Below are 25275 nucleotides of genomic sequence, written 5' to 3' on the forward strand. Positions count from 1 at the left end.
GGATTTTTCAAAAAAAATAGAAGAAAAAAGGAGAGCAAAATAAAAGCATACGAGCTTATGCTAAAATGGTCCTCTGACTTGGGGCATTTCAATTTTACCTCGGAGCAGAGATTGTGGGAACTCAGAATTTTTACAAAGCAAACCCGAACCCAGGTGCCTCAATTTGACCACCCAAAGTCAGAAGCTGCTTCTGACACTTTTTTGTTTTTATTTTGTGTATGAATTATTAAACTGCTGTGAATTACCCATTCATCTTTGGGGTTCTAAACCAAGTCTGAAAGACTATACATTCTGTAAAATACAGAAAATTGATATTATGCAGATGGAAAATACTTCTCTGCTGCTTTTTTCTCCTAAGATGCCTTACAAATACTGAGCATCCAGCCTTTGCACAGAATGCAGCTGGGTGTTATTCAAGTAGTTCTTGAGGGATGGTACAGGGAGATGTTATATACATGGAGATAGGAGTATCTGAGGTTTCCACCACGAGGCAGTAATTCCAGGAAGTGGTGCTCACAGGAAGGTGTGGTGGTCCTTTCAGAAGTGATATCAATGCTTGACAATTTGGTTGAATACCACTGCCTAAGCATTTCATGATTGCTTACCCCTTCCCCAAGAACTTCTATGAAGGCTGACAAACATTTCTGCTAGGACTACTAATACATAGTTTTACAACTCAACAGTAAGGTCATCAGAGACCCTTCTCCAAAATACTCGCAGCTACTCTGGTGATGACCAAAGTTTGCTGAATCTGTTATTAAGTAATATCCATTAATTCAATAATCCACTAGAAATTAGGACTCTAAGCAGCTTTCTGTATTAGGTTTTACGGATTTCTCTGAAACTTTATCACATGACAGTTTTTAATCTCAGTGAGCTACTCCAGGTCAGAAAGTGAAAGGCAGTAACAAAGGAAAGCAAAACATGTAACAAATTCAATGAGCATCTATTATCAGCCTGATTACACACTGCACCACACAGAGTCCTAATGATTTCAGTGAGGCTCCATGCAGCATAAGGAGTCTCCCATGCAGATTAGTTTACAAGATCAGGGTCTCCATATGGAACACCTCCTCCCTCCACCCCTTCCCATTCTGTATAAAGCAGTATAAAACAAAGGCCTGCCTTTGTGCATATTTGCAAGGTTTTAGTTGTTGGTAGGCTTCTATAATGTTTTAAACAATAATAGCTAAGCAAATATTTCTCAGTGCTGTTTCAAGTCTGTCTTGGCTTTTCCTGCTTTGGTCACTCACTGCAATCTTCTCTGCCCAGTCATCTTTCTAATAATCATTTTGATGCATTCCCGCTGCCACAGGATGTATAGGTGCCTGAATTCATGTCGTTCAGTTCCCAGCCATAGTTTTGTGGAGTGGAAGGACTGGGTGTGCAATATTAAGTGAAAAAACCCAAATGTCAGAAACTTCATATTGATACTCGATCAGAAGCAACATGAGACTGAAAGTTTTTGAACAACAAACCATTTGAGAGTGTGTAACACGCTTGTGAAAATATTCATAGCATAATTAGATAAATAACAGATCCAGTGTCTATTTTTACTTTCCCTTGATGAGAAGCTTTGCAGGAGAGACTGCTGGTAGTTAATTCTCCCTAACAACAATTTGTGTAATCACAAACCCCAATTAGCTGTGCCTGTTCTGTGCTATACAAACTATTTCCTTAGCGCTTCACATCACTACTTTGTAATTAGCTTTCATCTACACGAGCTTTGACTAAAAAAATATAAAAGAGTGTAAGTGATTGTACTGCCACTCAGTATTCTGCGAAATAATCGCTAGCGATTTCAATCAGATTAATTTTATCACCCGTATTAAGGAAAATTACCTCCCTCTTCACTCTCTACAGCTGAGGGCTATTTCATTTCCTGAGATGTTCATAAAAGCATAATATAAAGCAATCTGTAATTGTAAATATCCTTCCCTAATAACTTTGAGATATTTCCTTAATACATCTTTACATTTGGAGTTTCCGTTCCATAAAATACAGTAACAAGTGCTCTATTATGTTTTAAGTGTGTGCTGTTAAGCTGGACAACTTAGCGCTGTCCTTCCTGTTTTTACATAGGGTTATATTTAACTTGCAGATAATGGGAACAAGGTTTAAAAGTGATGGAGCGGAATAATGGCGTTACAGCAATAATATATCTTGCCTTTGTGAGGAATAGAACTTTACGGCCTATTTCAGGTCAGCCAACACCAATTCCATTTTTCACAGCCTGACAACTTTCACCTTCACCCACACTCCAGATGGATATTAAAAACTACTTTCCAAACAAGACTGAGGTTTGGCTAAACCCGTGCTCTACAGCTGGGAAGAGCCCTTCTGATACTTAAAATCTAAGTAAGATAATATAAAATAAAATAAAAACAGACAGCCTGTGATAGCCACATGCCACTAGCTTGTGTGGTGAACCTCTCAGGTATTCAAAGAGCAAAGCAAGCTGCTCTGGTCCTACAGGAGGGGTCATAGCAGGAGAATTTCCACAACTGCAGTGCTTACGTGCTTAGCTTCTGTGGGGAGGACATGGCATTAGCACAGATTTAGCACCTGGTTTATGGGAAATGTGAGGTGTGTGCTAGGAGGATCACAGCAGCCCAATATATCACCACCAATAAAATTCATTAAGGTGGTCAGGCCACCAGCACTTTTTACTGAACATAGATTTAGGAGATGTGCACATGAGAGAGCTTGTGTGGGAAGGTCCCACCCAGGGCAACTGTGAACACAGCTGACTTCCCTGAGTTGGTCAGACTCCCATTTTAATCTGTAAACGTTGGTGCTGAACATATGTGTGTATTTAAAAAAAACAAAACAACAACAAACAAACAAACAACAAAAACCAACAAAAAAATCTCCAACACACCCCCCTCCCCACAACTTAAAAAAACCCAAAACACCAACACAGAAAGTGCTGAGTGACTTAAGTACATCCTCAGCTATTCATCTGTGTGTTGTCTGCATTGCAGGGCTTTCCCCTGGTGTCCTCAGCTTCACCACAAGGTGAGCGATACAGAAAATGCTGCTCACATCCTGACCAACACAGCCCAAAGCTGTCTGAAGCTGCCCCTGCTCTCCTCAGAAAGCAGCCAGCTTTCAAAGGTAAAGGTATCTCATCGTCTGAGCAGCATCAATTATATATTCTCGGCATTTTCCTTTAGCTGGCTTATCCCTTGGACTGTCTCACTTGCCCCTAACTGCTGCAGCTTGACAGCTCTCTGTATATAGGAAGTCTACCTGTCATGCTGGAGAGATGACTAAAATGTGATAAAGACTGAGATGGCCAAGTGAGCATCCCTCCTGGAGAGGGGAATTCTCTCTGCCTGCTGCAGCGGAGTCTGAATTGTTCCCAAATAGCAAATCCCCATTGTACATCCCTTGGCACTCTGAGACTCTGTACTGTGTGTGAGATGAAGAACGTCATACCATATCTTGAAATCTTATGAATGGGGTGGTGGTTGTTAGAGAGGTGATACAGTTTTTCAGTGTCATGGTGTCAGGATATGAAGGATGTTACAGATAACTGCTCACTGGAATCAAAGGTATTGTACTCACCCTTCTTTCTACAGGAGCAAGATAAACTTTCCAACCTTTTGAGCAGGTGTGGGAAAAAGTTCTTTTGATCTAGAGCAACCCCTTGACTGTTTGCAAACATGCCTCTTTGTATACATGGATGGGACATGCAAGATAGGCTGCAAGGAGTTAATTTCTTTTGCTGTTCACTGAAGACAAAGGACAGACATTTAACCTCCACTTTCCCAGTATATATGTTTCCATAATGGCAGGAGACACCAAAGACCAGATCATAAGCTTCCTTTGAGCATGATAGAGATCCTAAAGGCTCACCAGAAAGTGATTTTCAATTGCCTGAGTCTCTGCAGGAATCCCAGCGCCTGCATCTGTCCCAAGAATGTTGTCAAGAAAGAGGCCTGGAGCTTGTATATCCCCATACGGCACAGGTTTTCCCAGCAGAAGTGTCTGCTTCCACTCCTTTTTTTTCTACGTAAAGGAGAATGCAGGGACAGGGACACATCAGTCAGAAACACTGAATCCCCTGGGGAAAATGGGACAGAATCATTGCAAGAAGAAAGGCTCAAGTATATACGTCTCCAGAAAAATTCAAACATATGCTGAATTTTCATTTTCTCATGATTAAATCTGCACTTCTGAGAAGGCCAGGTAATAAACAAAGTCACTTACTACTGTTATACAAATGTTGCATCCCCACTATTTTATATTGTAAGGAAATAAAGTGAAACTAGTCAAAATTCAGTATCCCTGGCAAATATCTGAAACTCTTTTTATGTGCAACGATGATACAGCTAGGGCTGAATGAACATGTGTTTTCAGTCCCACTGAAAATTTCATTGTCTTCATATTTGCTTTTATCCCAGTTTGGAACAGAAAGTTAAACATTGACTACTGAAACTTCTGAAAACTGCAAAGTTCAGAAATGTCAAAACATGTCACTTTGGTATTTCTGATCTAAAGGAAATGCTGAATATTACAAAACTGCAATACTGAATAACATTTTTTGAATGAAACCAAAGCATTTCATTTTAGCTCAGCTCAATACCAATGTAAGTCTCCCTGAAATGATCTTGACACCTCAAAAAAGCTGGAGTTTAGATGCCTTGCATTATTAATTTTTTGCTATGGACAGATTTTCTGAGTGTGCCACAAGGTACATCACCCATCATATGAATCCACAGGTTCACCCCAAACAAGGCAACCAGCTGCATTTTCCAAAATGTAATCCACTAAGGAGGTGTTTCTGTATGGATCTTGGTCATCAGGATGTTAGGCACAATGACACTGCAGGGCAACACAGATAAATGTGGAACAGATCTGAAACAAAATATTTAGTTTAGCTCAACAAGCTAAAGGGTTTTGAATTGTGTTGATCCAATCCCAAGCAAGACATTCTTTGCCCGATTTCTAAAGGCTGGCAATGTAATTGTTCAGTGTTCTACTGAATTACATGTATCTGTACAGTGGCCATTCTGAAAAATGCTCTGGACTTCAATGGTGTAAAATAAAATGCAACGCTGAGCAGTTATACTCATGACCTGTGCTGCTTCATCATGATAGTTTAGAATACTTTGAGTCGTTTTACTGAGATAAAGTTAGCTGAGATAATGACAAGTTTTCTGACCACTATAAATACATATTGCTGTCACATTTAAACTAGCAGATAATTAATGCAGAGCCAGCTGCTACTAATATACTGCACTAAGACTTGTTAATATAAGGCTCTAATAAAGCTGTTAATACTGATAATACCATACAGCATTTAAAACTGTTGCAAAATTTTCCTTAGAACTCTCTCCTTACTATGGAGGGTTTTGTTACATTTTGGTTTTCTTTTTATAATTAACCTCCAACAGCATACATCATGTTGTCTGTCATAAATAAAGTCAGCCCTTGCCTCAAGGATCCTGCAGTTTAAAAGGCAAGAACAAGAAAGTCAAAATGTGTTAGAAATCTAAAACAAGTAGGATTCATTATTTGCCTTATAACAGAAGCTGGAGACCCATTCAAGCACAGGACTTTATTGTTTGTATGCACATTGCAGATGGATAAGAAAAGATAGTCTTTGTCCCGAAGAGCTTGGATTAAAATAATATAGATCTAGAGGAAAGTATAGCTTAACAAAATTGCTTTCTGCTTGTAAGAGTCTCTTCTTTCAGCTTTTCACTCAAACCCAAGAAAACCTGCAACAGGGATGGGCATTTAAAGGCACAATCCAAACCTCTTGAAATCTGCTGAAGTTCTGGAGTATGCTCTTAAAAACTGAACTCCAGTTACACAGATGTATGAGGAATATCCTACTGTAAATGAAAGGAAGGCATTCTTTCCTAATTCACTCACTGTTACAATACAGCTAACTGAAAATGAGAATAGTTCTGATCACCAGAGTCAGAAATTGGTATTCCAACAGTTTTATAACAGAAATTGGTTTGCCTCCATTTTACTAAATTATACTGTTCAGTAGTTAGAAACTCATTTTATAAGCAAATAGGTACTTACCTATTTTTTAAGGCTCTGACCCGCTGCTCATCTTAATGGCTTATAACTAAGAGTGTTCCAACTGGTTGATACCATCTGTCTGAATCTGCTAGACAAAAGAGTAGCGGTCTAGATCTGTGGCTCTAGCTCATTTAGTTTATATTCAAGAAACTGTGACAATACTCTTCAGCATGGAACACTGTTGAAATATTATGAAAGCCAAATTATTGTTTTTCTTTAGCGGAAGAAGAAGAAAAAAGAAGCAGTGAGTAATTAAACAGGAATAAAGAATGATATGGCAGCTGGGGACTGTGTTATTCTCAGGTCCCTAGATACAGATGGGCATTGAAATAGACTGTCTTCAGGGAATTTGAAAGATGCACAGAAGGGGAGAAGTAGGTTTCTGAGTGCCCAAAGTCAAAACTGTCTCACTAAAATACAGGCAAGAAGGAAGGGAAGTAGATGGCCGCTCTGAATTGTGTCTGGGGACCAGATCTGCAGACTTGAGTATTGTAGCTGTGGATGGTCCTATGGTCGGTTCCCATGTGAATTCAAGGAATACGGTCACCTCCAATAAGTGGAAAAGACTGTCAGTGATAGATGGAAAAATCCTCTCTGCTGAAGGAGGTGTCAGAAGACTGTTCAGTGCGTGGATGCTAACTGCCTTCAGGCATAAGCAAAAGGCAAGTTTGTGTCAGTGACCAACATAGTTTCTGACATGCAGTGCCCATGACACTGAATATTAAGGGTAAGAGAGATCAATGCCTCATTTTATAGAACTCAAGGTTTATACTCTAAAAGCCTGTTTAGAACATGGGTTTTGCCCTAAGAGTTAAACACTGACTAAAACCTTTTTAATATAAAGGGTCCAATTTGCTAATGATTTGTGTCCATGCACAAATCAACTTAATAGCACTATTTCTGGAAATATTACAAGCAGAGAGATAAGTTTCACATTCATCAAAGCTGTTTAAACCCATTTGGAGCTTTTTTTTTTTTTTTTTTTTTTTTTTGAGAAGCATTAAAAAGATTTAGCAGTTTAAGGAGAGATCAAGGCTATTTTCACACCATTATTTGAAATTGTTAAAAACTGCCTCTGCTTTTTTAAAAATGCACGTTGTGATGCCATTAGGGCAGCTCTGACAGGAGTGTAGACAATGGATTTTTTTTCCTCCCCCCCCTTTTTTTTTCTGTAATATTGTTTGGAGTTGCTTTAAGGACTCTACTCTGGCCATTTGGATCCACAGCTGTCTTGCTCCCTTGAGAAACGGTTATTAGTAGTTGTGGTTTGTGAAGAATCAGAAAATTGTTTGCCTTTTGACACTGACTATACTTACACTCCAAACTCCTACCAACCAAAAAGCTGTCTTTAAAAAGACATGGTGTTAGCAAGATTTTTTTTCTCCTCAGCAGGAGGGATGATCACAAAGTTTAGATCACAGTAAAACCTAACAATTTCCTTTCCTTTTTTCCCCCCAAAAATTAATTAAACACATATTCAGTTTGCTGCATAATGTAGTTTGTCTATGTTTTATAGGGCTTATCAGTCCCTGTGGCATTTTTGAGCACCTTTGCCAAAAGAAATCTATACAATAATATTTTCCTCCAAATCTCATTTGTCCTGAATCAGGCAACATTAAACATACAAAGAACCAAGTTTCCATCACTACACTGTGATTCAGCCCTGCAACAGCCATCAGAATTAAAATTTCCTTTTACTCCAATCTAATTGAAATTAATTGAAAGAACATGCTTTAAGCCAGCTTGCCATACCATCAATGTAATCAGTTTGTCTTATTTTACATAAAGCCATACCTGCTTGCTAAAGGTACACATTTTCTGGCTTCTTCACTCATCTTTGGATATTCATAAACTACACAGAAGGCAAGTGAGAATAGTCTTCTCAGGCAGTGCTTTGGCTTTTGGTGAAAAATGCCTTCAGAAGATAAAACAGTAGTCATACTACCCCGAGACCCCAGCCAGGCCATTAAATGAAGCTGAAATGGTCTTTTGAGGGACAACTCCTTCAGTGCCTGGGGAGATACATGATTAGTGTGATTTAAGAAAGTGAGTCTGTAGGAAAAGGGACAGGCAAGACAGACGCAGGAATGAAGAATTCACACTGGAAATGTTTAGCTTGCACAGATAAACAGACAACATCTAATGGCATTATAAATCACAAGACAAAACTCCTTTCCTCGTCCAGCACAAGGACTGCAAGATACTACTACAGGATGCCGATTGTACATAATATATGCCTGCTTACTGAATGAAACGAAAGTGTTAAAAATAATAACCTTACAAATATTTCTAAAGTACTCAAAAAGGCAAGGAGTGTTCTTTTTCCTGCACATCCAGTCCTTTCCCTGCCTGCTCATATTCTCCTTCTTCTGGTTGGCAAACACAGCTTTGCAGGTGAGATACAGACATATGTGCACACACAAACACACATGCTTTCATGGGTGCATGCATACATGTTTTAACTTGACATTTGTTTTAAAGGCTGCTGTGCAAAGTCTGGAGGACTCATAACATGGATCTCCAGGAAAAACACACACTGTGTGTTTTGGAGGCGCTGCTTTGTCACAGAAACAACTCCACCTTTTGCAGCTTCCAATAAACATGCCAACTAGGAAAAAAATGCAGTTTAAAAATCAAAGGACAGATTTTCCTGGCACTACCAGATACAGAAAGTGTAATGTAGGTAAATCAGGAAAATCAGCTTCTCTTATGTCCCTTCCTATCTCTTTGTTTGCTTTTGTAAAAATGGATTCCTTCATTAAGGATTAATCACTTTGCACATCTTGCAACCAGCATTAAATGAGTAGAGTCAGTCCACTAATGCCCTCCATTTCCACTGTGACTTTCACCAAACGATCTCAGGGGATGTTACCACAATATGTAATACCTAGAATACCAGCCTGAGTATTAGCAGCTCTTTTTTACATGTAATATTACAACTGGTTTCTGGCAGCACTGCCAATATAATCAATGCCCTTGCTTTCCCCTTGTCCCTTTCCAAGGTCCTAAACATATTTGTTCCCGCCTTTACATCTTGCACTGGTCCAGCACAAATCCTGGTAAGCCATGTGGTAAACAGGATCAGAGAACCAAATATGCTGGAAAAAAACCTTTCTTTGGGGACAGAGGAGCCCATGTTTCCACAAGTCAGTCCCCAGCTGTGGCTCACCAATACATGTTTATGCCAGTACAGCACCAGGGCAGAAACAAGTGGCTGGGTGAAGAGAAGGGCAATACCATGCCTGCTGAAGCTATCCTTGCCATTGAATAACTACCTGTATTCTGGAAAAACAAAAAAAGTAAATCTAGGGTCCTGCCTTTTCTCATATCAGGATCAAAAATCAAATCTTTAGGTATACATTCAAGGTCACAAAGAAAGTCAGCAGAGACAGGATACAGTTCCAGAAGTCTGCTTACTGGGTCTGCATTGCCCTGGTAGAGAAACCCTGTTTAAAATAGCTCTTAAAAAGTTTTCAGTTACTTGCTTCTCAGGATATATAATTGCACATTACTTGTGGCATTTTAATCACTTCTGAAAATACTGTCTGGAATAGTAAAGTTATTTGAAGACAAAGCAATCTCCAGCCTGCGTAGTTTAAAACAAGCTAATGTTAGAAGCCTGCATTGTTCATGGGCACATTAACGAGGCCTTTTTCCTCCTCCTCCTCCTCCCCTAGACTGCATGCCAAAAGATGTATGATCCACATTCTGAGCCAGGTCACCTTTAAGAGCACAGTGACACACCACAGAATTATTCTCCAGTCCTCACCAGCGATGTCTGCCAGTGCAAAGCCTGTGACAAAGGACTGAAATGACAGCACTTTGACTCACTTCTACATTGTGTTTGTTTAGGAAGGTCCTAGAAATTGTATTTCACCAACCACATTCGCTATCAACACACAATTATCTGGCTTAATCATGTGGAACAGTGGCAAATTCACCTGGGGCTTAAGAACTAATGACATTCTCGTCTGAGCTGCTTTAGTGAAATGGCCTAGCACCTGAAGCAGGAACAGCAAGATTGCTCAAGAAAATTTGGTTTTCTTTTTTCATTTCACAGCATAGGGGCTCTGCTCAAATCAACAAACGCTCCTGATTAAATAGCTGTGGTAGTTGACTTATTTGCACTTGTGTGTATGGCTCTGAATGTACATTGAAAATCCCTAACCTTTACAGGAAAAGAATTGTCTGTGACTTGTTTTTAATACATTGTCCTTTTGACATAGAAAATAGTCAAATAATTCTGTATTTGATAATTTTGGTATGATGGAATCTGTAAGTGTGAGTAACCCCAAACATTCCAAAACTAGCACAGGGGCAAGTGCAAAAAAAACCCCCACCTTTTCTTACACTGAATGTTTGTATCTGTTTTTGTCTGCAGCCTGGGCAAGGCCATTTAAATTCTGCTTGCTCAACAGAAATGCAGACCCTTATGTTGGCCTCCCCCCCAGTATAAAGGAGATGAGTTGTGTTGCTGCTGACTATGCCACTCAATCTCAAAAGTTTACAGGCTGGCAAAGTTGAGAAACTGAGTGTTCCGGCTCCTGAACGCTTCAGAAAAGGGTAGGGAGGTGATCCACTCCTGCTATTTTGGCTGCGGGAAAGAAACTAGCCCCATTTCCATGAATAAAGTCTGGAAAAAAATTCAGAAAGATATAGTAGGTGAGACTTTCATAGTCATCTTTAACACTTCATGCTTAAGGACTCTGCATCTGGTCAAAACACCCACACACTTGCATAGACAACCACAAAACAAGGCAGCTCAAAATCACTCTTGGTGGGACCACTTTCCCGGCTACAAAAATTAATTAGCACCAACTACAATATGGATATTGGCTCAGATTGATATACAGATGAAATTTAGTTCAAATGGATAAGCTGCACGGCCACCCCACTCAAAGCTGATTCTGCATTTGACTACTAATAATACTGTATCCTACTAACGCAGCATCAGCACCAAGCTGTATTTGTAGCAGAAGCCCCCCGCACAGCCTCTGTACCCTGATTACTCTGACATGAACATGAGAAGCACTCACGTAAGGTTGTGCACAAATCAGTTTTTGCTAGATCAGCCTATGTAGTCCATATTTTGGAAGCCCAGTGCCCTATTACTGATTGTCTGGCCCACTGTAACAAAGCTCTGGCTGCAAAAACTTTGGCAATTGTTGGAGTTGTCAGTGATTCAGAATCCTCTTAGTGAGTAGCACTGTCATAGATAGTCCTAGATTATGTGTGAATATGCATTTCCCCTTTTGGATTAGCGCCTAGACATAGTCAGGCATAAAGCTGGACAAAAAAGTTTCACTGGAAGATAGCAAAGGCAAGTCCAGTTTTGTAAATACAGGGCTAGAAAACATCCACAGCCTTGGAGGCCCACAAGGAAGCTATTCGGTATAGTCACAAATTAAGTGAGTTTGGTTTGAGGTTGTTCTCCAGAGGAACTGTTGCTGACATATCATGCCATTTAACTGGAAAGAGCTGAAAGTTTGCAGCAGACAGACTGAGATAGGAGAGTGGCAGTTATTCAGATTGTCTTTAATGCAATGTTCAAGCAACATTAAGAGGAGGCTAGAGGAGGGACTTGCTGTGGGACTACAGGAGCTACCTCAACATAAAACTAGGCAAAACAAGAATGATTTTGGAGGCTGAGGGAAATCAGTTCTTTACAGCAAGTGCTCTGTGCTGCAGAATGCTGAGGCTTACCTGGACAGCCCACTACAGAACAGCCATCAGATTAAGCTGTCATTACCACCGCCTTTGAAGCCCTCAGCATACTGCACTGCCCCTGGAATTTCTAAAGCATCCAAAGTCTCGGTTTCTAACATATATTTCAGCATCACTACTATTGATCTCATGGGGAACTTGGGGTTTCTAGGAGCCCCAAAGACAGTCCTGGCACTGTCTCAGCAACTGCATGACAGCCTGCCCTTGGTCTCTGCAGCGGGCTTTGCATGACTGTACGGATTATTTCCCCCTCAATATCTCACTCTGTCATAATTGCAGTTTTCGCAACACTCCAGATCACCATGCTTTTTAAATCTTAACTCACCACTAGCACAAATCAGCATGGGTAGAATGAAGCCAACAGATAGAGCAAATAATATTGACAGAGTATCCAGACAGTAAATCCAACTCACAGACATGAGGAAAGTGCTTTTTCAATACATCTGTGTCACTGCTTCTACAAGACGCCCAAGTGCTCTAAACCATGTGCCGTGCTTTAACGATGGAATATCTACCATCTCAGGGAAAAGGCCAGTTACCAAACCAGTTGTATTTGGGTGACAGATAGGGGGATAAATGCAGTCATCATGGATTTGTATGGCTTTTGTGACACCAGTGCATTGCCATCAAGAGCAGTTTAGTCAGTGAGTTCAACAATTTGAGGACACAATAAATTCACTGTATGCCAGCAAAAGTGTCACTGACAATGGGGAGAAGTTGCTTCCAAATGGTTTTACCCTATGGTCATTTTGGACATTTTGCTGTTAAGGCTGTAGTATTGGTTAAATGACAGAGAAGCAGAAAATGTGAGACCTGCATTAATGCAGGTATGTATGCGAATCCTATCATTAAAATGTTTCATGCGAGTCCCTACACAGAAGTTACTATACGTACAGTCACTTATCACTAATACCAGGTTTCATCGGGCATATCTGAATCAGGAAATAATATGGTAATTTTCACAGTCACCAAGTGGAAAATATTTATGGTGCAGCAGTTTAATATATCTGTATTTTATATTTCAAGATTGTAGCTGATGACATAATAAGAGTTTGAGTTTAAATAACAGCTGGATGATTTCAGGAAGAAAAAAAGTCTGCACTGGTAGAAAGCTTACTCCTTTATAAAAAAACCTTTTCCACGTTCATCAGGATTGCCAGCCTGGGGCAAGCTTAATTAAAGTCAATGGAGAAAAAAATTGAATACTTAAAAGTGCTATTTGGGGCTCACAGAGCTTGAATGACTCAAAATATGAAATATTCAATTACTAATAATTGTGAGGTTTTGTTTGGTGAACGTTTTGTCACTCACTCCACACTTCACAACCTTTCTTTCACTTCCCCTTTCTTTCTCTGCTAGATAGAAGGGTTAGAAGGGAAGAAAATTAGCAGCTCAGCTCCAGGGGTGAAGAGACACCCATGTTTCCCCAGCCCTTCGCTCTCTTTATCATCCCGGTCTCTCTCTTTAATTCAGACCTTATCCTTTCTACTTGCTTGCTTGCTCCTTCCCTCTCTCCCTAAAACATGGTCTCTCTCCTCTCAGTCTTTCTTTTTCACTTGTTCAGAGTGTGATCATGATACATGAGGCGATGATCTGACTTTGAAGATGACCTTACATTTAGCAGCTCTGTTGGCTTAGGTACCTGGGAGAGTTTGAATGTTTTACTGACTTAGGCACACCGTTTAACAAACCCGACCACTTCAAATGGCGATTTGGAGGAAATGATAACAGGACTTACCCTTCAACACAAGCTCGACAGGCCTTGTAAAGGGAAAATCTGTTGGGCAAGGACAATGAAGTTTGAAATGTTTTAGTTATTGGACTGCAGTATTAAAGGAGGTGAGCTCAAATTTAAATATATCCCCTGCCCAAAGGTGCACCTGATTCCAAATATTGAGTTTTATATCATGGGAGGCAGAGCTCATTGGGATTGATGCTTCAGTAAAACAAAAAGTGTTGTGCAAGAGGTCAAGCAATTTCCTCAACTTCAGAATTAAAACCAAATCAAACCAATGTTTAGATCAATATATTAAAATAGGACATAAAAGAACTGAAGTCAGCCTGCCAGACCGATGTTAAATGTTTCCTGCTTTATTTCAAATATACTCCAAGTATTACGAACAAAGGACAGCTTGGGCTCCGTTTTGGGCTATTCAACAATTCCAGAATTACTGGAAGAAACAAGAGTAAGGTTCACTAAATCACTGATGAGGACAGGCTATCTGAGTGAAATTTTTTTAGCATATTTTACTTTCTCACAATAAAAGAAAATCCTAACCTAGAGAAATGGCAAATTAATTAACATATTCTCCAGTACTTAATGACACCTCAGTAGAAGGCAACTCTTAAAATGTGAAACCCTTGACATTGCCAGCATAGAAAAATAAAGTACATGTCTCTCAGTGGGTACCAGGGACCTATATTATGTCCTACTGTTGGTTACAGAATTTTCAATATTTTCTTATCCTTTTTCACTCATATGAACTGCAGCTTATAGCAGTGGTAATCATTTCCTGTGTTTGAAAAAGAGATGAAAGCATTCATGGATGAAAGCAAGTTGGATTTAATCTTCTTCTCTCTCATCCAGTGCACTGTACTGATCATTTTCCAAAAAAACAAGACTTAAGCTCATTTTTGTCATGACAAAACTAGTTTCATAATAATCAGATGGCAATTCCTAGTGTACACAATTCTAATATAATTACCAGGAGGAAATGTAGAGGGAGTTGCAGGTTTGAGATAAAGAAAAGCCTGTGAATTTTGTATTAATGTCTCAGACTCTCTTATTTGTGCAAGTAATCAATCTTTCGGGGAGTAGAATAGTAATTCTTTGTGAAAAAATGACAAGAGTCTGAGGAAGAAAGAAGATAATCTGAGTTTCATTCTGTACACAGCAGGTCAGCTGTGATTGACAAAGCTCATCACAAAACTATAGCTCCCGGAATAATCCCAATAGCAGAGTTTCATTTGCAGCCGAAGCAGTGTTAATGACATGTTTAACAGCTGCTTGTTGAAGTTTGGAATCTGCATTAACCTGCAGAGCAGTGAACAGAGAAATGAGGGGAAGTATTGAAATCAAGCCTTCATTATGCTGACAGCCCAGGGTAAGGGGTAGCAAGGGGTTCGTGGAGCAGGAGGGTGGAGAGGAGCACGTTTGGAGGGTTTGGTTGCAGATAAGGATAGTCAAGGAGATGACAGCATCCGATCAATGAGCACAAAAGGCTGCAAAAGGCAACTGACATGCTTGACTCAAGACACCAAGGAAGGGAAAAATTAGACAACTGGAATGAACAAAAAGGGAGAGGTGAAAAATGAAGGGCTGACAGCATGGCTTGTGAAGAGGAAAACCAACAGCACCACGCCTTGCAGGCTCTCTCATTCTTCAGCCAGCCTGCTCTCCAGTCTGTAGTTGTTCTCTTTTAACCAAAGGCCTTTGCCTACCCTACAAAAGGGACCAATTTCAGAGCATTCAGTCTCCCGCTGATATCCATTTCAAGATAAAAGGCCATTCCCTAATGAAGAAACAATGAGAGCATACTGAGTGACTCTCCATGCCACACTGGTATCCAGCAATTACAAATTTAAAAATCTTGGTCTGACTCCAATCTTCCTGCACCAATGTTAGCCACGCAGTAAGAGCCAGAACATGTGCTTGAGTTGCCCATATACCGTACCATTCTAAGTACACATGTACTGTTCCTCCCATCTCATACTACTAAAACCAGTATCAGTGACACACAACCACAGGCAAAGGCCTGGAAGTCTCTGATCTCCACATCTGTGCTTCAAAATGTTGGCAGTGCCAGCAGACAACTTTTGGTGAAGTTGGCAGTTAATAGAGACATATACATACAATACCTCCATAGGTTAAACAAAATGCTTCAGGCTGTGCTTTCTTACTCTGAGTACCATGATCAGCTATGGCTTCCATTAAAAGTCATCAGAAGGCCACACCTCACACCAATTGTGTTGACCTTTCCTGTCTGTTTAGTCAGCATTTTTGTTGCACTGGGTTGTTCTCTGTTGCTTTGTGATATATACGGGACACATTTAATGCTTTGAAAAAACATATAATTTAGACCAGAAATTGTAGGTGGAAGGCGCTTAACTGCCACCTCAGTCCCAGGCTGCCTTAGGCTTCCAGGCAGGAAAATTCAAGCACATTACAGCTTGAACTGAAGAGCTCCCCAAGCATCTGGCAAATTGTCTTTCCAAAGCCAGAAACTTGAAAACATAGGCACATTTGGAGTTAGGTTAGGTCTAGCTAGGCTAGACTCAGTAGACACATCACAGTGACAGTGATATCTACTACTATAGATGCCTTTGCCATTAACCCAAGCAACCAATCCTGGGACAATGGAAACAATTTTTGTCTTTCACAAATATTAGGTATTCAAAGCTAAGACATCCCAAGGGCAAGCACAGGCCATGAAAAGCAAACACAACACAAGTTTAGAGGTGTGCAAGTCTGACCCAAGCTTAGAGGTCACACTAATGGCAAGGTCTACCATTTGAACCGCCTATGATTTTCTTCCGCATATGCCTACAGCTCCACTGTTTTATTTGTTACCTCTTTTTTTATTTTTAATTCATATGTCTTTGTCTCTAGTGAGGGTCAAAATCTCTGCTCTGGAACAACATTGTCTGGGAAGCAAGCCAAAACACAGCTGATGCTCTATGAAAACAACACGAGAAAGCAGAACAACATTGAATTGGCATGGTCCAGAGGCTAGAGCAGGAGTCAGAGACCTGTGTTATATAAATACCTTTAGAATGACTTCTCATAGGACCAAGGGCAATATTTCTTGACATTCTTAGTCAGAAGGGGTTTTGTTTAAAAAAGCAAACAAACAAACAACAAAACCAGGCAAACTATTGGAAGTTCCTATGGTCATTTTCTCTCGCTTGCTTGATTGCATCTGGTGGACATATTTGAAACCATTTGGGTGGGGAGTCTTTTCATAAGGGTTTTTACAGACAACTTTCTGACATCTTAAGGCACATAGCAACCCAAACACTGCACTAGGGCAAAAATATAGAATCATCTGTAAGGTAAAAGTAACATACATCATCTCCCCAGTTAAAATATTCTACCATCACAGAAAATATATGTATTTTGACATTCTAGCCTCTTGTCCAGAAAAATGTTATAGTGTGAAAAATTTCCCTTACTGTCTTAGCTGTCCTGTGGACTTGGTTGTTTAAAATCAGCCAGACACCAGACTTTGGGATTGTTTTCTTATGTTTAAACAGCCATTTGCAGACAGTGAATAATGTCAGATACTGCTTTTAGTCTTCTTTATGCATACCTGCTAGCTATTGCATTATCAAAAGACTTAGATAGTATTGTTAATTTGTCCCCTAAAACATATGCAATGGATTTACACAGATCCTGATGGGTTTGACAGTAAAATCTACTCCTGGGACAGTCTCCTTAATCCGTGTTCCCAAACAAACCTGAGGGCAAAGACTGAATGATAGTAAGCTGTTGAACATGAAAATAAATAACAAACAAAAGGAAATGAGATATATCTATGGAACAATTTGGCAGTGTGTTTAAATGCCTTTGTTTTGATTTTTACAGCTACTTTTTAAATAAAATGACTATGTTAGATAGAGAATTTTCTCAGCGAGGGCTTAGGAAGTTGTATGATTTTCAGCTCAGTCTGTAATTTTGCAATGGCCGGAAAGTTTATTATAGAGCAGGGTTAGTCTTGGATCTAAATACACAAAGATTCACAGTCACTAGAACTAACCACCAGTTCAGTTACTCCATTCTGCTTTACAATATCAGAGTATTATAATTGTATTGAATGTTAGATTAATTTATGAATTTGAATATTTTCTATATGATAATAATAAACATTAAGGGGTTTGGTAGCATCATGAACTACTTGTGCTCTCCATATCTGACTTTGTCAAGTGCTTTATTGTCTTCCATTTGGCTTCTCTGCAAGCTAGCTAATACATGTCAGTATTACACTTGTAACAGTAAAAGCTCAATTTAACTTGGCTGTGCAGAGGTTGGAAGGGCTTTGCAGAAGCTGGGAGACAGAGTGTGTAGAAGCTACAGTCTATGGGAGTTTCCTTGGAGATTCTATTTCCCAGTGTAAGGAAGCAGCTTTTAAATCAAAATGGAAATCAGTATAACTTTGTTTGACATCACCCTTTGGGAAACAGTACTGCTGTGTCATAGTGGGCTGTTGCCATCTCCACTGACCATGACTTTATGCCAGGTTTCTTAATGTTCTCCATTAATATTATTCAGCTTTGCAAGTGCTTTAGAGAAGCAGAAGTATTACAGTATTTGAACTACAGAGAGGTGAAGGGACATACCTGAGACACCTCACTGGACCAGAGGTACGCTCTTTCCTATCCCTTCAGCCCCACAGCTTCCCCCATGCACAGTATTCAGTGACCCGACAGTTGAACTAGCAAAGCTTTCAGCTTTGTCCAAGTAAATTTTCAGCAGTATTTCAGGAAACTGCGATAAACATGCATAGCAATGATGATGAAGCTACTGAAATGTCCTCAAAACCAGCAGTGGGAGTTAGATATACAGGATAATTACGCAATGTTCTCTTTGTTTTACTGAACACACTTACTGAAGACCCTTTTGAAACTAAGGATATGAATCTGTGGTTGTATTCAAGCTTCATCATTAAAAAGTCTCTCCACAGACAGTGGGATCAACTCTACACAATAAGGAATTGTCAAAACAGGGGTTGCCCAGTAGGAAAAGGGGAATATGCCCAAGTTAGAGGGTACATTTATTTTCATTCTGTTAGGTAACATTTATTTTCATTCTGTTTCGGTATAATAACGCTGCAATCCTCATGTGGCTTTTTTACAGTGAATTTCAGACCAAGGAAAATAATAATTAAAAAAAAGAGACTCAACTTTTGACCAAATACATATACATTACATATAGACACTGCTGCCTAATTTGGTGTAAGAAAGTGAGAAGATTTTGACACCTTTTAGCAGAAGCATATGCTATACTTAGCATTAGCATTTCAGGGGCTTTTTTATAGCCAGGTAAGGAAGAAATGTCAGTAACATAAATGATAATCAAACTTCATACCTGTTTGAACAAATTTCTTGCACTAGTGGCTTGAATTACAGGAGATGATCTTGTTGCTATATGTGCATTTTGCTCCTCTTAAACATATGGCTTTATTGCTAAGCAAAATATTTCTAGATTTCTATTTTTTTCATCCTCAAGCTGGGACAAATGTCAGCATTTTGAAATTTTTCCCACATTAGGAATAAGGGGGGAAATTACATCAAAGCAGTTAAAATATTCCCTTTACATCTCAGACTTTTACAAAAGTTCATAGTATAATTAGTCTAGTTTACAAAGCAATCCATTATTTTGAGCCGGAAATAGAGATTTTTATACAGAGAAGGTCAGAACAGAATAACAATTTATCAGGATTTTGAAAAGTTTGAATGAATCAGCATGTTTAGTAAATAAGTACTGTTTAAGTTGAATATTTTTTCCAGCCACCTCCAAATAAACATAATGCATGCTTTCTGATTTGAGTGAAAGTCAATAAGCTTTGTTTTAGTGGAGGAAGTGACTTAGGGAAATGTGGAAATGGAAGAGGGAAGGCAGACAGAGGTAGGTTTTATAGAGGATCAGAGGTTTTAAATCAGGTATGGAATGGGACACAGGAAAAGGCAAAGCAAATGAGCAAATAAATAGCGAATGGCAAAGCACAGAACAGAAAGGGTAAGGACCTCTGGTATGGACTGTGATTTCACCTGTGGCAAAGAAAGAAAATGTGAAGTCCTCACTTTTCACTAACCTATCTATGACTTAAGCATATTGTTGCCCTTATTTTGGATTTGAGTCAAGAAGGGCTGGTGAAACTCTATGATCATGAGAGGACATTGAACTGGGCCTGTGGTTTCAAGACCCATTACTACACACAACACACTAGGTGCATTCCTGCAACGTATCCCTTGGTTTAGTTTCAACCAAAAGGATCCGTTTCATACCCCCTGAGACTACCCCATAACGGGAACCTATCATGGTTTAACCCCGGCCGGCAACCCAGCCCCACACAGCCGCTTGCTCACTGCCCTCACCTAGAGGGATGGGGAGGAGGATCCGAAAGGAAACTCGAGGGTTCAGATAAGAAAAATTTAACAGGCAAAGCAAAAGCCCCGCACGCAAGCAAAGCAAAACAAGAATGAATGAGACTCACTCACTGCTTCCCATGGGCAGGCAGGTGTTCGGCCAACCCCAGGGAAGCCGGGCTCCATCACGCGTAACAGTTACTCGGGAAGACAAACACCGTAATGCCGAATGTTCCCCACCTTCCTTCTTCTTCCCCCAGCTTATATACTCTGCATGGCGTCCCATGGTATGGAATATCCCTTTGGCTAGTTCAGGTCACCTGTCCTGGCTGTGTCCCCTCCCAATGTCCCGTGCCCCTCCAGCCCTCTCGCTGGCAGGGCCCAGGAAACTAAAAAGTCCTTGTCTTAGTACAAACACTACCCAGCAACAACTGAAAACATCAATGTGCTATCAACATTGTTCTCACACCAAATCCAAAACACAGCACTGTGCCAGCCACTAAGAAGAAATTTAACCTATCCCAGCTGAAACCAGGACAGAACCAAACTGGTAAGAAGAGCCAAGGGCAGATTTGCTTTAACAACATATTCCTGGGCTGGAAAAAAAATGCTAATGTACCAAATCCTTGGCTAGCTTTGTACAGGATAGAGCAAATCAGAGCATCCTCCCTTTGAAATGGCTTCTAAACCAGATGGAGAAACCACTTGTCCCTCCATTTCTCCAACCATTTTCCCACCAATGTGCAGCTTACATGACAATAAGAAAATATGTTATCCTTCATCTTTCCCTTGATCACAAACATGAAAGAATGATCAAGACCACCGATAACCTGGAGAGAGAGGATGGAGGTGGAAATGCGATCTCCACCACATTGCAAAGCAGAGATGCTGGTTCTTTGCCCCATTTTGGGGCAGAATGCTGCGAGTGCCCAGGACTAGGAAGCACATTCCCCAGCTATGGGAGCCAACAATGTGAACGCTTTTCCCAGTCACATATTCCAAAACACAGTTAGTCCACATTAAGAAAGAACACACATGGGATGTTCATCTTGCCACAGCTAAAAGGGAAGAGAGGGTCTGCTCTTATTTTAACAAAAGTCTTCCCATTCCTGAAGTGTCCTTAGATAACTCAGAAAGAGAGACCTCATCCTGTTTAAACCTGAAACGTTGATCTAAAAGAAGATGCATTCTCTGTGAGTGTTAGTGAGAGCAAAGATATGAGCAATTATTGCATATTTCATAATCATTTTAGGTTTTAAGAACTCAGTTAATGCAAAGTTAATGCATGTTTTCCCTGATATTTTTAAAGGTCATCCATCCTTTTCTTTAAAAGATCAAAAGTATGAACTAATACCATAGTAAATGTTCAAGCCTGCAAAGTGTCCCTCCTTTGTGACATGACTTAGTTTTTTGTTCTTTTCCTTGCTCTGATCTTTTTGCAATAGCATCCAGGCACTATAACCTTTAAGTCTGAATTGAACTTGCAAACCCTAATGACTGAGTAGGTTCAAAACTGAACAAAAGTAGTCTTTTTAATTCATTGCTAGTAGGAATAGAAAAGTCTTCCACAACTTATGCTGTCAGCATGGAACAAGATGTCCATGATTATTAACATTTAAATTAAAGAAGAGCTTTTCTACAGCTGCTGATAAAGCTAAATTTTAGTGAGTTTTGCCATGTGGCTGCCCTCACAGAAAGCTACTGTGTTCAGAACCAACAGTTGTTGTCAGTATTTGTCTGGGAAGAGAAATATTTGATGAATCCTTCAATGACAAACAGGAATTGACCCCTTTTTCTGCCTAGCATGGTAGGAAATGTACTCAGGAAGCATCTGTAGGAAAAAAAAAAAAAAAGACTTTGTCCTCCAAAACTATAAGCTAAGAATTTAGAGGAGAAATTAAAAGACACTTCTGGGAGGTAGAGGTTGATGCAATTTGGCCATTACTACCTCTGCTGGATTTTGGAGCATCGTTCTCTCCAGCAATACTCTCATGTCAGTCAGCTGCCACTTGCAATTGTGGCATTCACTAAATGGACAGCTGGTCTCCTTCTAGACCAGTTATTTGTCTCACATTGGCCATTTGCTCACTGCAGACCTATACCATGCTTCATTAAAGCCAGAGGCTCTCACAGTGCAACACCTCAGCTCCATGAGCGGTGGGAAGGTGGTGAGGCCGGAAGAAGGGGAATTAGCCAAAGGATCTTTAGAAGACTCTAGGGCTATAAGGTACCCAGCTCCCATGAATATGGAAGTTTATGAGGCCTTGCACTGACATTTCTGAATCAATATTTACAGTAACTGGACAAGAAGCCTTAATGTTAGACATTTTTTACAGACAGTTGTCTTTTCCTGTGGGGATGGACTAAGATATTTTTCATCCTTGCTTGGGATGGAGAGCTGTTAAATGGTGACAACCTGCATGTCAAGCTAGTCAGGTCATACTTTTAGTATGTTGCAGGGAATACGTATGTACCAGCATTTTCTCCTTGAATTTAGAAGTATGACTTATGGTTCTGTGCAAAGGCAATGACTCATCACCTAAGTTTTTGTTTAATATGTGCGTAGAAGGTTAGGAACTATGAATCATAGAATCACAGAATGGTTTGGGTTGGAAGGGACCTTAAAGATCATCTAGTTCCAACCACTGTGCCATGGGCAGGGACACCTTCCACTAGACCAGGTTTCTCAAAGCCACATCCAAACTGGCCTTAACCACTTACCATCTTTTATTATAATGTGTACAGATTTAGTTATTTAAAAGCTAAATTTTAAGCCATTAAAAAACAGCTGTTTGGGAGGCTGGAGTGAGCAATAAATCTGTCTGATAAATTTAGCTTTCTTTTTCACAGTTCTACCCATCTTTGAAATATCTTTTAAAGTCTATTACTTGATTTGAAGCAGAGATCTGTGGATATCTGATATACTCTCTCCAGGGGAGCTTGGAGACTGCAGCATATTCTGAAAGAGAAATTAACTCACTGCCCCATTCCATGTTGTCAACAGGAACTGCTGTCCTAGAGACAGCAGCTGGATCTCAGTAAGAAAAAATGTTGAGCTGCTGTTTCGTTCTGGGATGATTAATTTGACTTTCTTGTTCAGTTTCCTTTTTGGTAGCTATGGGCTCTGCTTCTAGCCAAATTTTGCAGGCAAACTTGAAAACCAGTATTTTATTTTCTGCATAGAATTACAGTCATGGAGTCATAGAATCATTTAGGTTGGGAAAGACCTTTAAGTTCATCAAGTCAAACCGTTAAGCCAACACTGCCAAGTCCACCACTAAACCACGTTCCTAAGTATCACATTTACAAGTCTTTTAAATATCTCCTTATATTTGTGTATTTCAAATTTGCTTCCCATTAAATTTCCACATGTAATGTCAGACAAAAAGGACACTCCAGCCTGCAAGAAATTGACTTCTTGAAATGTGATTATATCAGTACGCAGGAAGAGTTTTTGACATAATTATTTTGATTTTTGCTTTGTTTCAATCTGTTATATTTTGGGGTTGTACTATTCATACAACTCCGATTTAAGAAATAAAGGTGGTTTTTTAAATGTTACTCAGCAAAAGGCACTGGTGTATGCAGAATTTGCCCAGAAACAATTGTACCAGAAGTGACCAATAACCACAACTGTTTTTATGACTCTGCAATAGCACGAAATAACCAGCAGTCCTCTTCTTGTTCAGGCAGCCAACATGCTGCAATAAAGCTTACTTGAGGTTTGGTTATCAGAAAGGAGAAAACTTTGATTCTGTAAGTCAGGAGTAGATGAGTGCACATCATAGCAATGTTATGACCATTTAATCATTTTTCCATAAGAAAAGATTAAAATGCCTTAGTTATGCTAGATTAAATGCTCATTCGATAATTGCAATGGACAGTATGCTTTCAGAGTAGGAGAATTAAATTAAAAGAAAGACAACTACAGAAAATGTACTAGTGGTAGAATTAGACAATGTTTCACCAGTCCCCGATGTCTCTACAGTAATGAACCTGTCAAAAGATAATAATATTTTAGTGAAAGGTGTGATTGGATAAGTCACGTTATTTATTAACTGTTACCCTAAAATATCACTTTTGTCTTATTATTAAAGAATGGTTAGAGGGCAGCAGGGATGCCTGACATAAAGCATTAAAATATGGATTATGGCTATAACAGGACGTGAAGTGTATATGCTATGCTGTAAACTCTGTAGCATAACTTGCTAATACCCAATGACTAGGAGCATTCAAGAAACCATAAACCAGCAGACTTTATGCAAGTTCTTTGGATTGATTTGCTAATTCAGTAGTGTATTTAGCTAGCTCCCTGGAGCTATGTTTGTCAAAACATCTTAACCATCCAACGTCTACGTCCTTAGCTTCTAAACTTGATTTTTAAAGCATTGCAATTAAATACTTTCTTTTTCTATTTTATTTTTATGATGGTGGTTATGGTAATGGTAGTAGGCAGGGGTGTTATGGAAAAAGGAACTATACAGCAGCAAGCACCAGGAAAACATTGGTCAAAGATCACAGCAAGCTCTCTGGTATTCCCATAGCATGTACTTTTTATTGTGAGCCCAGACTAGGTCATCTAAGCTGTATGGTAAAGAAGGGATCTTTATAAGTCCACTACACAAGATAATGAAGAGGGAGGAAATAAGCAGTGGCACTACAGATGAGAGCAAAAGAGCTATTATAAGAAAGGAAGGATGTGGCTACTATAACAAGGAGTCTATATCAAAACCACAGATAGTATGTACACAGAAGGGGTCATTCAAAACATTGCTTCCTTTGTTTTTGTAAAAGCAGCAGCAGTGAAAAGTCTGGAGTACAAAGCAATGCCTGACATTTTTACAAAAAAAGCAAGGCACAAATAATTTTGTGTTTATTTTATTTTCTTCTAACTGTATTTCCTCAGCTCAAGTTCAGCAATTACAAGGAGAGTTCTGCCAAATCATATTGCCAGGCAGTTGCTGGTTACTCAGGATATTCTCTTTGCTGTGGCTGTTAGATCACATCACACGGTTAAAAAGCAAGATATGGAGCTGTATACAGTAGAAGCTTTTAAACAACAAACAGTACTACCTTTAACCACATGAGATTGCCTAAAACTGTACCTCAACTTAATTCTCAAACAAAATGTATCTTGCATTTCCAGAAACTGTTTTAAGAGAAGATTAAAAGTTACCAGTTATACCAGGGCAAAGCTAACCTTGTGGAAGGAGAAAAAAGACTATTTAAAGTGAACTCATTCATTGATAAACATACAGTTACTCCTGATAGATGCAACTTGATCTAAAGTGCTAAGTGTAGGTTTACAATCCCTGGTGTATCTTGAAATACAAAACATTCAGCAAGTCAGGGGCACCAAAGTCTTTTTTACTTTTTCCATGATCGTCAGCAGAACTTCTGTTACATGCATTAATCCAGGGA

General features: G+C 39.6%; 1 protein-coding gene across 1 annotated transcript in view; it reads right to left on the reverse strand.

Moving 5' to 3' along the window:
* Positions 1-25275, reverse strand: part of TMEM182 (transmembrane protein 182) — a 101549-nt gene that overhangs the window by 21394 nt on the left and 54880 nt on the right. The window lies entirely within an intron of this gene.

This window comes from Falco punctatus (genome assembly GCF_963210335.1).
Source record: "Falco punctatus genome assembly, chromosome: 2".
Classification (NCBI taxonomy): Eukaryota; Metazoa; Chordata; class Aves; order Falconiformes; family Falconidae; genus Falco; species Falco punctatus.